This window comes from Dermacentor andersoni, chromosome 6 (assembly GCF_023375885.2).
Source record: "Dermacentor andersoni chromosome 6, qqDerAnde1_hic_scaffold, whole genome shotgun sequence".
Taxonomy (NCBI): domain Eukaryota; kingdom Metazoa; phylum Arthropoda; class Arachnida; order Ixodida; family Ixodidae; genus Dermacentor; species Dermacentor andersoni.
Genome location: NC_092819.1, coordinates 29,412,501 through 29,424,524, shown reverse-complemented (window position 1 = coordinate 29,424,524; position 12,024 = coordinate 29,412,501).

Sequence of the window (12,024 nt, the reverse complement as noted above, 5' to 3'; positions counted from 1 at the left end):
TCGACAATGGTCAATATTCAGCGACTCAAAGGCAGCCCTACAATCTGTGCTATCAGCTCTGTGTCGCGGGCCATTCGAACAGCTCGTATTCGATATTAGATGCCTACTCCATACATCACAGGAGAAAGGACACCACGTGACGTTTCAGTGGCTGCCAAGTCACTGCGGCGTCACTGGAAACGAAGACGCCGATATAGCCGCTCAGGCAGCTCTTGAAGACGCACAAGAAGAGGCCATACCGCTTTCACGATCCGACGCAGCTAGCAGACTTCGAGTGCTTGCACAGGAGATCACGCTCTCTCTATGGTGCACACCAAACAGCCAGACCAACCGGAGCAACCGTCAATACCACCTGTCCTCTTTGATGCATCTCTATATGCCAAATGGACTCCGTCGAAGAGAGGTGACTCTGCTTTATCGCTAATGGCTAGGGGTGGCTTTCACGAAATCTCACTCACTTCGCACTGGAATGGCCGACAACGCTCTCTGCAATGCCTGTCTTTGCGAGGAGACGCTGGAACACATTCTGTGCGACTGTCCTGAATATAATGGTTCAGCGACAGTCCCTGGCATCCGTTCTAGCGCACCTTGACACTAGACCATTGTCCCTCGACACGATTTTCACATGCCGCCGACAGAAGACGTCACAGCTGATGGCGACGAACGGACTACTTCGGTTTTTGAAAGAGACGGGATTGGACAAGCGGCTGTGACAATGATATCAGGTACAACGCCAGAGTTATGGACTCTAACGGACGATGTGTGTATGTTGTGCTATGTGCTCTCTTTCACTCTCTCCCTTCCCCATATTTCACCCCCCCATCCCGTTCCCATGTGTAAGGTAGCAAACCGGTTAAGCAAAACTGGTTAACCTCCCTGCCTTTCCTTCTCCACTTTTTCCTTCCTTCCTTCTATCTAGTTCGAACTTCCTGTTGGCTGTCAAGATAAAGTTCGGTGAGGCGGCAACCGGTTCTTCGCTGTCGCCGTAGCCTTCGCGCTGCGCCTTTGATACGGTGCCGAAAGCCGCTGCATTCTCGAAAGGTCTCCGCCGCAGCAAGATTAAGCGAAACTCGCCGCGGCAGCAAGAATCGTTGCTGCCCAAGCCAAGTGAGTGCCGGATTGCGGACCTCCGGTGCAGTCTTCTAACGATTGCGCTTCGATTATCGATACACGACGCGGAGGCCAGTGCGCTCCGTGCCGACCCTTCGTACACGGCAGCTGCTGGCTTCGACCCGATCCTCTGGTCTTCTTCGTCTCGCCTGCCACCGAGCACTGTCTTTGTACGTCTTCTACACCCGCCTCTGCCGCGGTGAACAGCGGCGGTATTCGCACTTCTTTTTTTCTTTTTCCTTTCTGTGTTCGCATAATGAGAAGTAAGCGAGGTTGTCGTGGAGCTCTCCCCTTTTGTGCTGCCTCGCAATTGTTGAGGGATACGGCGGAAAAAGGTTTTCGAAGCTTTCGCCTGCCCTTTTGCAGGCAGGTGAAGCTCCGGTATAACGAAAGCTCTGAATTTAAAAAAACAAAAGTAGGCAATAACATAAAGGATGAGGGCACTTCTGAACTGCTGTATTCAAGCGGAGGCACCAGGTGTTGCTTGAGCAGGGATTACGCTACTTTATCGGATGCTATAAAGATATTCCTATCGTGGTACACTTTTATTATTTATAAAAAAATGAGCGCGAGAAGGGGGCGCTTCAAATTAATGACCGGACTATTTTGAAAAATGACGAGTGCTCTGCATGAAGCAGCCGAACGTATGCTGCTACATTGTCGGGCATTTTTTGTTGCCTCTGTTCTAAGTATATAGCTTTAGAATTTCAAATATTGAATTTTGAAGACACACAGAAAGAGGCCATACAACTTTCATGGTCCGACGCAGCCAGCAGACTTCGAGTGCTTGCACAGGAGATCACGCTCTCCCTATGGTGCACACCAAGCCGCCAGACCAACCGGAGCAACCGTCAATACCACCTGCCCTCTTTGATGCATCTCTATATGCCAAATGGACTCCGTCGAAGAGAGGTGACTCTGCTTTATCGCTAATGGCTAGGGGTGGCTTTCACGAAATCTTACTCACTTCGCACTGGAATGGCCGACAACGCTCTCTGCAATGCCTGTCTTTGCGAGGAGACGCTGGAACACATTCTGTGCGACTGTCCTGAATATAATGGTTCAGCGACAGTCCCTGGCATCCGTTCTAGCGCACCTTGACACTAGACCATTGTCCCTCGACACGATTTTCACATGCCGCCGACAGAAGACGTCACAGCTGATGGCGACGAAGGGACTACTTCGGTTTTTGAAAGAGACGGGATTGGACAAGCGGCTGTGACAATGATATCAGGTACAACGCCAGAGTTATGGACTCTAACGAACGATGTGTGTATGTTGTGCTATGTGCTCTCTCTCACTCTCTCCCTTCCCCATATTTCACCCCCCATCCCGTTCCCATGTGTAGGGTAGCAAACCGGTTAAGCTAAACTAGTTAACCTCCCTGCCTTTCCTTCTCCACTTTTTCCTTCCTTCCTTCCTTCCTTCCTTCCTCAAATATCGAAAATGAAATTCATTTGCCTGTTCACCGAAGCGTCAACTATGAGATTGCATGTTGGAGGCGGAACGTTGGCAAACAGCTTCTCCTTTATTTTTGCTTTTTTTCAGAGGTAAACTTAGTGCACCGATTCTTTGAGACATTGAAAGCGAACAACTCTGGAATGAAAGGAAATGGGGGCCATTTATTACGCCAAGAAAGATATGTCTATTGCTAAAAGGAGTAAGTTACAAAGAGAAGCTCTTGCGGTTTTAATGCCATTAGATGATTAGCATAATCGTAGCTCTTCTTCAAGATCACAGTGTCTGGTCCTGCTGGCCGATATCCCATTAGCCTGTGTTACACACCGCGGTTTGTAATGTGCACTTATGTGCACAGAAGGAATAGATGCATTTACTTTCTGGCCAATGACGTAATCCCTAGTGCGTTTCTTGCCGATGCCATTTAGTCATTTTCTCCTTTCTTTCCTCTTTTCGTGCCTTCTTCCTATCTTCGGTTCTTATGTTTGTATCCCATTCTTACTTAAATGAAGGCCTACGTTGTGCTCACGGGGGAAGAACGAGAATCAGGAGAAAGCCTTACGACAGGCAGCCAGCCTCGGCAAGCGCAACCGTCTTTCACGTCGCCCCTTTTCGTTCTGGGGCGAAGCTGCTCGTTGATTCTCGGGAAATAGGCTGTCCTTGGTTGCCGGAGCTTTAAAACAATGCTTAGTTCCTGTGTTCGTGGTAGCTATTAGGGACAACCTGTTCACGACCGGCGTTCTTTACCTGCTTCCTGCTCTACCCTTCCCGGCACTTTACGCGCGCTCTGCAGCTAGAATTTACCGCTTTCCTATCACGGGGTGAGGGCCTGAGTTCTGTACGATAGCTTCCTCTATGCTTTTTTCTATGACTAGCCTTCCAAATTGTCGCGTGACACACTCTTCACCTTCTTTTTTTCTGCCTCCACCGTTGTGCCCCTTCCAGTTGCAATTACCGGCTTGGTTCTTGCCTTCTTTTTCACTCTCCATACCCCCCTCCCCCCCCTTGCAGTACAAAGAAAAAAGAACGCAGATTAATGATATGTGCTTGTGATAGGTGCTGTCGTGGACAAGATATCCGCTCAAATCTGTTTTAGTATACCGTGTGTCCCCGTTAACTTTAACCACGCTGTTAGAAGAAATAAATAAAATAAAATACATGGTGCAAGATGCAATTTTAACAGCTACGGTGCTCGTCCATCACAAGTCTGACGACCGAACACTGTCGGTGTTATAACCGTATCTTGCACTGTGCTCTTTTTTTTCTTCCTTTTTCTTTTTCCTATAACAGCTTGGCTAACGTTAGCTGGGACACCTTATAAGTGGGACGCCTAGTTTAAATAACTATTCCTTGAAATACTGTTTGCGGTCTAATGCTTCTTTTTCTGTCTCTCTTTCATGGTGTTTATTTCAGGAACGTATTACTGATGCAAGAAACAGACAGATAAATGAGCTAAAACATACCTTCTAGTTGCACGGCGACAAAAACACATACGCAAAACACCATAGAGTTTATCTTCCTTCCTGAAACGCGCTATACATATCGTGGTCAATCTTCGTAAGAAATACTAAAATGGTGGTAAGGATAAACACATAACCAATACAGAATGCCAATGTGGACGAAACTCAGTTTCTTCGTATAGATCTTTCAGTATGACGATCATCTGAATAAAATGAGTTGCTGATCAAATTATGGGTTGGGCATTCCGATTCAACATGCGCGTTTTCATGTCAATATTTCAATGAGTAGAAACACGTCGAAGGGTACATCCTCGCAACTAGCTGGCACCAGATATCGCATGGAAGGAGGACTCAAATCAACGTCCCTGTGAATAGTTCAAAACCGACCATTGGTTATTTTTATTTATTCATTTATTTTATTTCTACTCGCAACTAATGACATCTATAATGTCTCAAGTTGACCATAAACGACCAGGAGCTGACCCACTGCAAAGGGGGGGGGGGGGGGGTGAGGAGCCAAAGAAAGCTATTATTTTAAAAATATTGTTTTTATTTTATCCGTACACTTTGCTCGCGGGGCTTGCTGGTGTCAAGTAACTGGACCGACATCTAAAATCGTTCTTCGGCAATTTTATTTCATAAGAATACCGTCCACCTTTCACGCTGCAGCCTTAATTTGCCACTGTGCTGCTTCCTGTTCGAATAAGGCGGATTGAAATATCGACTTCGTAAGACTTGTTAGCCTCCTGTTACAGTCACTGAGATGTGCCCCCCCCTCCTCAACGTACCCTGTACATTACACAAAGACTTTACACATGTGTCTTCTCTATCCTTGCGTAAATTTCGTTTTTATCTTTACTTTCCTGGGAATTGTGTGAATGCTGCGGTAAAAGCTTTTTTCTTCATCATGAAGGGACCAATAGTTACGTTATTAAATGGTTGCTTCAATTACCTGCATAGGCATCCGTTATGTTTATTGAACGAGCGTCCAGCTATTCAAGGAAAACAATAATTCGCTACTTTGAATGTATGTAAAGAAAAGATTAGCATTATAAGTAATGCAGTCCACTCTTCCTCCTTCAGTGAAATTATACAAATAAACGATAGGCTTGGTCAAGGAAGCAAACAAACTTGAAAGAATAATAAAGTATAAATAAAAATAGAACGCAATCGCGCATATATTACAGTAAGTTCAAATTACCGCGTTATGTATCACATAACACACACACTCTTTGCAAAACAAGTAACAGCAGAAAAAGAAAATGTGATCTTTATGGTCAGTGCACTCGGATCCTTACGATGATGCTCACATGTCTTTGCTTCTGTTACAAGCCCTCGAGCGCAAATAGTTGGTTACGCCAGGGACAATACCTTCAGTATACGTGACTCTCACGATATACACATGGCCTTCTCTGGCATCCACACTATGACACCCATACCTCCAGCCTCCGGCGAGCAATCTATGTGGCTGCCAGGCAACGGATAAAAAGCAGTGTGTGTCGCGTGCCTAGAAACGCCTTTTCTCCAAAGCATCCGCGAGGCACCGAACGGGACAGCGATGACCGGGTCAGGTTTGAGGAGCGAGCTCTGTCCAGTCTGTCCACCGTTGTTTTGTGGGATCAACGCTTCGCGGGTTGCGACAAACTCCTCGCGAGAATCGCAGTGGCGTGGGGAACGCGAGGTATTCGTTCAGTTTTGCGTGTGCCATGGCTCGGAGACAGCCGGCTTCGTTACCGAGGGGGCTGCGAGTTTGGCCACGGACTGGACAACAGAGCGAAGAATGCGCTGGGCAGGCCAGCCGCCAACGAGTGAACGCTCACATTACTCTAAGCGCCGCGATGTAGGCACGAACGCTCCGTCAGCTTCACCAGCGAGTGCTTTGCTGTCGCCTGGGTCAGCGTCTTAGCAGCGCTCTTATATAGGGCGCTCTGAGGGCGCGTCGGAGCAGCGGAAAGTGGGACACAGTGCGTTGGCGTTTCTGCTGTTTGTCTGCCTGTCGACTGCTTCTTGTTTTAGAAATGGTATGAGTGCGACTCCTCTTGGACATGGAACGCTCATAAGCGGCATCAAGCAGGTTTACTTCCCCAGTTTTTCCAGCATCTCTCAATCGTTGATTGGAGAGTCTCGAAGTTTTTTGCTAGCTAATTTATTCATCCGCGTGGCTTTTTGCCAAGTACTCTTATTTTCACCGCTCTTTTGGTCACCAAGCAAAGGACAAATAATTTCGCGAGCACCCACAGGCTGAGCAATTAATCGAGCCCAGAACAAGAAGTAAGCATGCAGCAAGTCCATTTGAGTTGTCTAACTAAGTATGCGTAAGCATACCTCAAACTTCAGTTGGCCCACCGCGAAACTTCACCTTGGTCCACCCCAAATTTCTAGTTGGCGCACCCCCAAATATCAAATTGGCCTAGCCCCAAATATCAAGTTTGCCCAGCCCTCCTATAGGCTTCGCCATGCATTTGTTTATGGAGCCCTATGTATGACATATGTATGGGTATGCCTCTATCACATGAGTATTCTCTCTGGTCAATTCTTTTTTCAATTGTTTCTTATCGCTTACAAAGCTACCAACAATCTACATTTACACTTTCACACCGATTAAATGCCTTAACTTCGCAAATTATGGATTTTTGTGCAGGTACAAGGCATTACAATTTTCGTGTGACACAGATATTGCCGGGGTACTCGTCTAAGAATGCTTGCGCATTAAAACAGAAAACTCTTAGACGCGGTAAATCATTACAGGAAAAATACTGTGGTTAATTGAACTAAACCGAGACTTCTTGACTGCGTTCTAACTTGTGCTGTTGCACGTGCAACGCCAAAGTCACTTGTCTAAAACGCTGGAGCGGTGTGCTGCGGAGAAACCTGAGCGGCATTTTGCCGTACCTAATTCTTAAATGAAGTCTCATCGTTCCGTCTAACTTTTAGTTACACAAAGCAGAATTTTCGCACGCCCCTTCTTTTTATTCCAAGAATGTATCGAGAGCAGCAAGAAATCGCGTTCATTTTCTTCCAACGCTCCTCTTACCCGCTCTAGGCAGGTGCGCCGGGTGCTGTTACTTATGGACTGCCTGCCGAGCATGTTTGAAGTATGTGGTGGTAGGATGTGTGTCCATCTTGTTTCGACCTTCTTTTTAATAAGTTCTGTCCAAGTTTGTTGCCGTATAGTTATCATGTCGCTTTAATCAGATAGCTATAGCTACCGTTGGCTGTGCGTGTGTGTGTGTGCGTGCGTGTGTGTGTGTGTGTGTGTGTGTGTGTGTGTGTGTGTGTGTGTGTGTGTGTGTGTGTGTGTGTGTGTGTGTGTGTGTGTGTGTGTGCGTGTGTGTGTGTGTGTGTGTGTGTGTGTGTGTGTGTGTGTCTGTGCGTGCGTGCGTGCGTGCGTGCGTGAGCGCACTCCAGGGTGTGGGGGTTATCGTCTAGGTGAGCTCATGCGTTGTTCTCGCGTTTGACTGTTCTTTTTCTTTATTAACATTTCTCAAAAAAGTGACTTTGAAACTAAAAGCTGTAGAGTTCCTGCTTGACAACGGACCCTACCCTGCAAATACACGCATTAAACGACGACCTGTAAGGCCACTTTCTATAATCGTTGTAATTCGTAAACCGAGCCCCGAACATTTAATTACGAAAGCTAAGGTTACGTGACCTTTTTGACCTAATTTCATTTGCTACGTCGGTCAATTTCAGAAACGTCAGAAAAATTTCAACACAGTAAGACATGTTCTGATATAACACCTCGTTGTATACCCGTACGGTAAATATAAACGCTGCGCTGTCTATCTGTGAGTGATCTATGAATGTTTACATTTTTTTTCTGTGCTTCTGCTACTTCTGCTACTTCGGGATTCATGCGTCATTGTTGTACTTTTATTACCTTTCTTTCTCTGGATTTTCCGCGGACTTGTTTCGATGGTATCTTGTTATCGTTCTTTTTTCCAGGCCAAGATTTTAGGATAGCCTGTTCTTTCAGCGTACAATATTCCCGGTTTTCGCCACTGATCGCAAAAAAAAAAGAAAAAGAATTTTGAGTTTTTCAATGCAGCGTCACAAGAAATATCTACTGTGACGGAAAAGTGCGCAACTTCCAGCGATTGCGTCATCGAGATGCCCTCGTCTCCTCAAGCACAGCACTGCTGTTTAGTACTTGAAGAAAAAAAAAAGGGAAATAAAAAAATGAAAGAAAAGAAGCCTCATTCGCACAAAGCTTTCAGTGAAGAGTGCGCAGTGAAAGTGGTCGTCCTTTGAGTCGTAAAACTAAAGTACACGTTGAGGCAGGGTAGTAAGACGAGGGAATAAGTAAAGAAAGAAAAAAGAATAAATGTGAGCAATTTTGTGGCCGATATCTCCTGTAGTTGCGCGACTCAAACGAGGAAGCGTCAGCTTGTGTCACACCACCAGATGTCCCGATGATCACCGACTGGTCGATGGTGATCAGTGGGTGGGTATAGCCGTAAATTCTTACAAGTATGGTGTTTCTTGGAAACTGAAAAAAAAGAATGCGGAAAGAAAATAAGGGGAAAGAAGACGAATAAATGCTCCGAGCACTTCCGTTGCTGCCGGTTCTTAAGAGCGCTGCTTTACGTTCATTCCTTCTTTTTATCCCTTGAGCATCGCTGCTTCGTCTGATCGTTGTTGCGACCAAACGCGCTTCTTCATTCGCCTATGCGGTTGAACAATCGGTTTGGATTCGTCTGTTAATTTTTAAACTCTAAGCTCGGGCCTTTTATGCAACAAAGGAAAAAAAACGGATAAAGAAGCGCCTGCGGATGGTGTGTTAAATGACTTGGAAAAAGATGATCGGTTGCATGCTTAATGTTAATAATGTGTGATACTGCATGGTACTAAAGTATAGGCGGTAGCAGAAATAATTTATTTGGGATTGGTTTTATAGCCCAAGTGTATCGCTTTTTGGGTGATAAATTTTTCGCTGAAAGGGAAAGTGACTGATAAAAGAGCTCACATGAAGTCATCATGAGTTGCATGCGACTAGGAGGGGAGATGTGGGAATATGTTTGTTGTTTGTGATGTTATTGATTGATCTCCAAGAAGCACATCGCGTTCATTTTTGACACCCATTTCTGACACCTTGATTTACCTGCCACAAGAGAAATCGGTCATCCTCTGAGTAAGGTACTTGGTTGTTTCGGCTCGTCTGGTCCTTTTTTCAATGCTTGGTTAGTTGTCGCAAGGCTTCATCGGCTTTCATTGCGGTAAACTTCCTTAATGTTTCCGTGACCGTTTGTTATGATTGAAATCAGTCGGCGCTGTTTTCAAAACCTATCTCACTCGTATTCTCGCTATAGTGCTTCTCAATTTGAAGAATAGTCTTGTGTGGTATCTTGTCTCAGCTGCGCCCGTACTTAAATAAATTATCGACAGTTGACATTTGCTCCAGTTCGAAGGGTTGGCACACAGCGCAATCAAGGGCGCGTGAAAGACGAAAAATGCTGGACTTCTATGCAAGATAATTGCATAGTCACATAAGGCACAAAGTTCAGCTTGAATTCCCGAGTGGATGACGCATAGAAACTTGACATCATCATTATAATTGTCAATTGGTTAAAGGTAATTGCGTTTGCTTCTCCTTTTCAAGTAACGTTAGGTTACGTAATTCTGATAAGGGATAGTTGTGGGAGTGCAGCTAATAGTCTTGCGCTGTATTTTTCTTCCGTTCTTCTATGAACCCCACATTTGCATAGAATACGTTCTCTGACAAAAATATATCAACCAGCTTTTATTTTTTTTTCTTCCTTTTTGTTGGCGACGTCCGTACTTGCAGTGCTTACGTGTACCTCGCCGAGATTGCTTAGTGGCTATGGTGTTGCGCTGCTAAGCACAAGGTCACGGGATCAAATCCCGGCCACGACGGCCGCATTTCGATTGGGGCGACATGTAAACACCCGTGTGCATTTAGGTGCATGTTAAAGAACCCCAGGTGGTCAAAATTAATCCTGAGTCCCCCACTACGGCGTGCCTCATAATGAGATCGTGGTTTTCGCACGAACGCTTGATAATTTAGTGCTTACGTGATTTTTCATCATGGCCAGCATGAGGGGATACCACAGTGCTTTGGCTGGACTCTAGACGTTCTCCAGTAGTGACATCGTTGCAGTCAAGGCGGACTTGAGCAAAGAAAAAAATCTTTATGTTAAGTTGTTAGGTCTGGTATGGCTGTAACATTGCGGAATAACGCGTGTTCCTGTTGTAGCGAAATAGCTCACGTATAGGCTACAATGTACGAGTAATTTTTTTACCACTTCTACTCGGTACGCGTTAGCGGACAGAGTGTCAGTTTGACTTTCAAGGGGTGCGAGGTAGCAGGTATGTTTCTTTCTCTTTTTCTTCTTTCTCTTTCTTTTCTTTTTTTCTTTTCCTTTTTTCTAAGCACGTAACCAACACCATCCCGAATACCGCACATCGGTTTGAAATAGAAAAAAAAGGAATGCTATTTTGTTCACTTTAATATTACTGTTGTTGTTGTTGTTGTTGTTGTTGTTGTGCAAATTCACTGTAGGGGAGGTTGGCCATGAATCTGGCAGTTAAATTAAGCGTCTAAAAAAACAAGGGAATTAACAATTTGTATGTTGCAGCCTACAAAGCAAAACTTTTTGTCAGTAGATCAAAGCAACCAGAAGAAAAACTTTCATTAAAGTAAGAATGTGCACAGAGCTATTTCGAAAACACGTCTTCATCTTTATTTCGCCCGGGGCGCTTCAGACACAAAGCGCGTTGAATTAAAGAACGGAGAATAAACTGCTTTTTCTTTAGATTGTTTTAGAAATAAAAAGAAACGTGTGCATACACACACACACATACATATGCGGGACCTCTAGCACCGACAGCAGTGTTCCTATTAAAGCGCTTCAGGGTATCTCAGAGATACAAGAAAAATAAGAAAGTAGAGATAACGGAGAATGAACTGCAACGCCTGATGTCAGAGAGCTGTGCAAGAGAAAATTAGTTCGACCTCTCGTCGTTCGCGTGCGAGCTGCCAGGTTACGGAGTCCTTGAAACCAGCTTTAGATAGCGCTTTTCCAGGCATAGTGCATGTCACCAGCAAAGACTTGCGTAACATCTCCCCCCCCCCCCCGCCCCCATGTTCGCTATGCCTTTCGTTTGATGTAGGATTCGTTTAAAGGTGTCACTCGAAGGTGACAATTTAATATCCCTGGACGACATGCTCTCGCTTGCTGCTTCTTACATGTGTTCTGTTCTGACTCGCTGGTGTTGCATTGAATTGAACGATTCGCGGACGAGACTAGGCAAGAGACGATTAGGGACGCTGGTATGAAGAGCGACGACGGCTGTTGCTGTCTTCGCACTTTTCATCAGCGCGAAATTAACCGTGGTGGGAATTGATTAGGCATAAAGCCCACAGATACTGTTTCAATAAAATCAGAGTTGGAAGTAGCGTATCGTCCTTTGTGTTCGAGTTAGTTAGCCGTCCCCGTCTTTCGGCGTTTTCACTCCAAATAGCAAGAGACTCTCACAAGTAAGCCGAAAGAGATCAAAGTTTATCGTTTCCCAGCGTATTGATGAACACGCTTCCTCAGTACAGGCCACCTCTGTCCGCGGACGTGATGGCTGATATGATTTACGCTGCCAAATGCCCCTTCCCTTGAAGTGTGCGGTGGCTTGGTTGGTAATCACGTGACGTTGTCGAGATTTTCTTGCCATTTTGTTCTTTACTTCCCTTGTATTTGTATTCTGTACGCATCACCGAATAAACGCTAGTTTAAAGTAGTTGCTTCGTCGCTTCTGTTGTTGCTTGTCCCATCCCTCGCGCCCTTTAGGCATCGATATGTATCGGCTAGCCCACGTCGACGATCTAGTGGTGGCGCCATAGTCAGCAAGTCAGGGTTGGGGGGGGGGGAGGGAAGCAGAGGTAGAGATATGGACCCACAATAAAGGAGCACGCACGCACGCACGCACGCACGCACGCACGCACGCACACACACACACACACACACACACACACACACACACACAC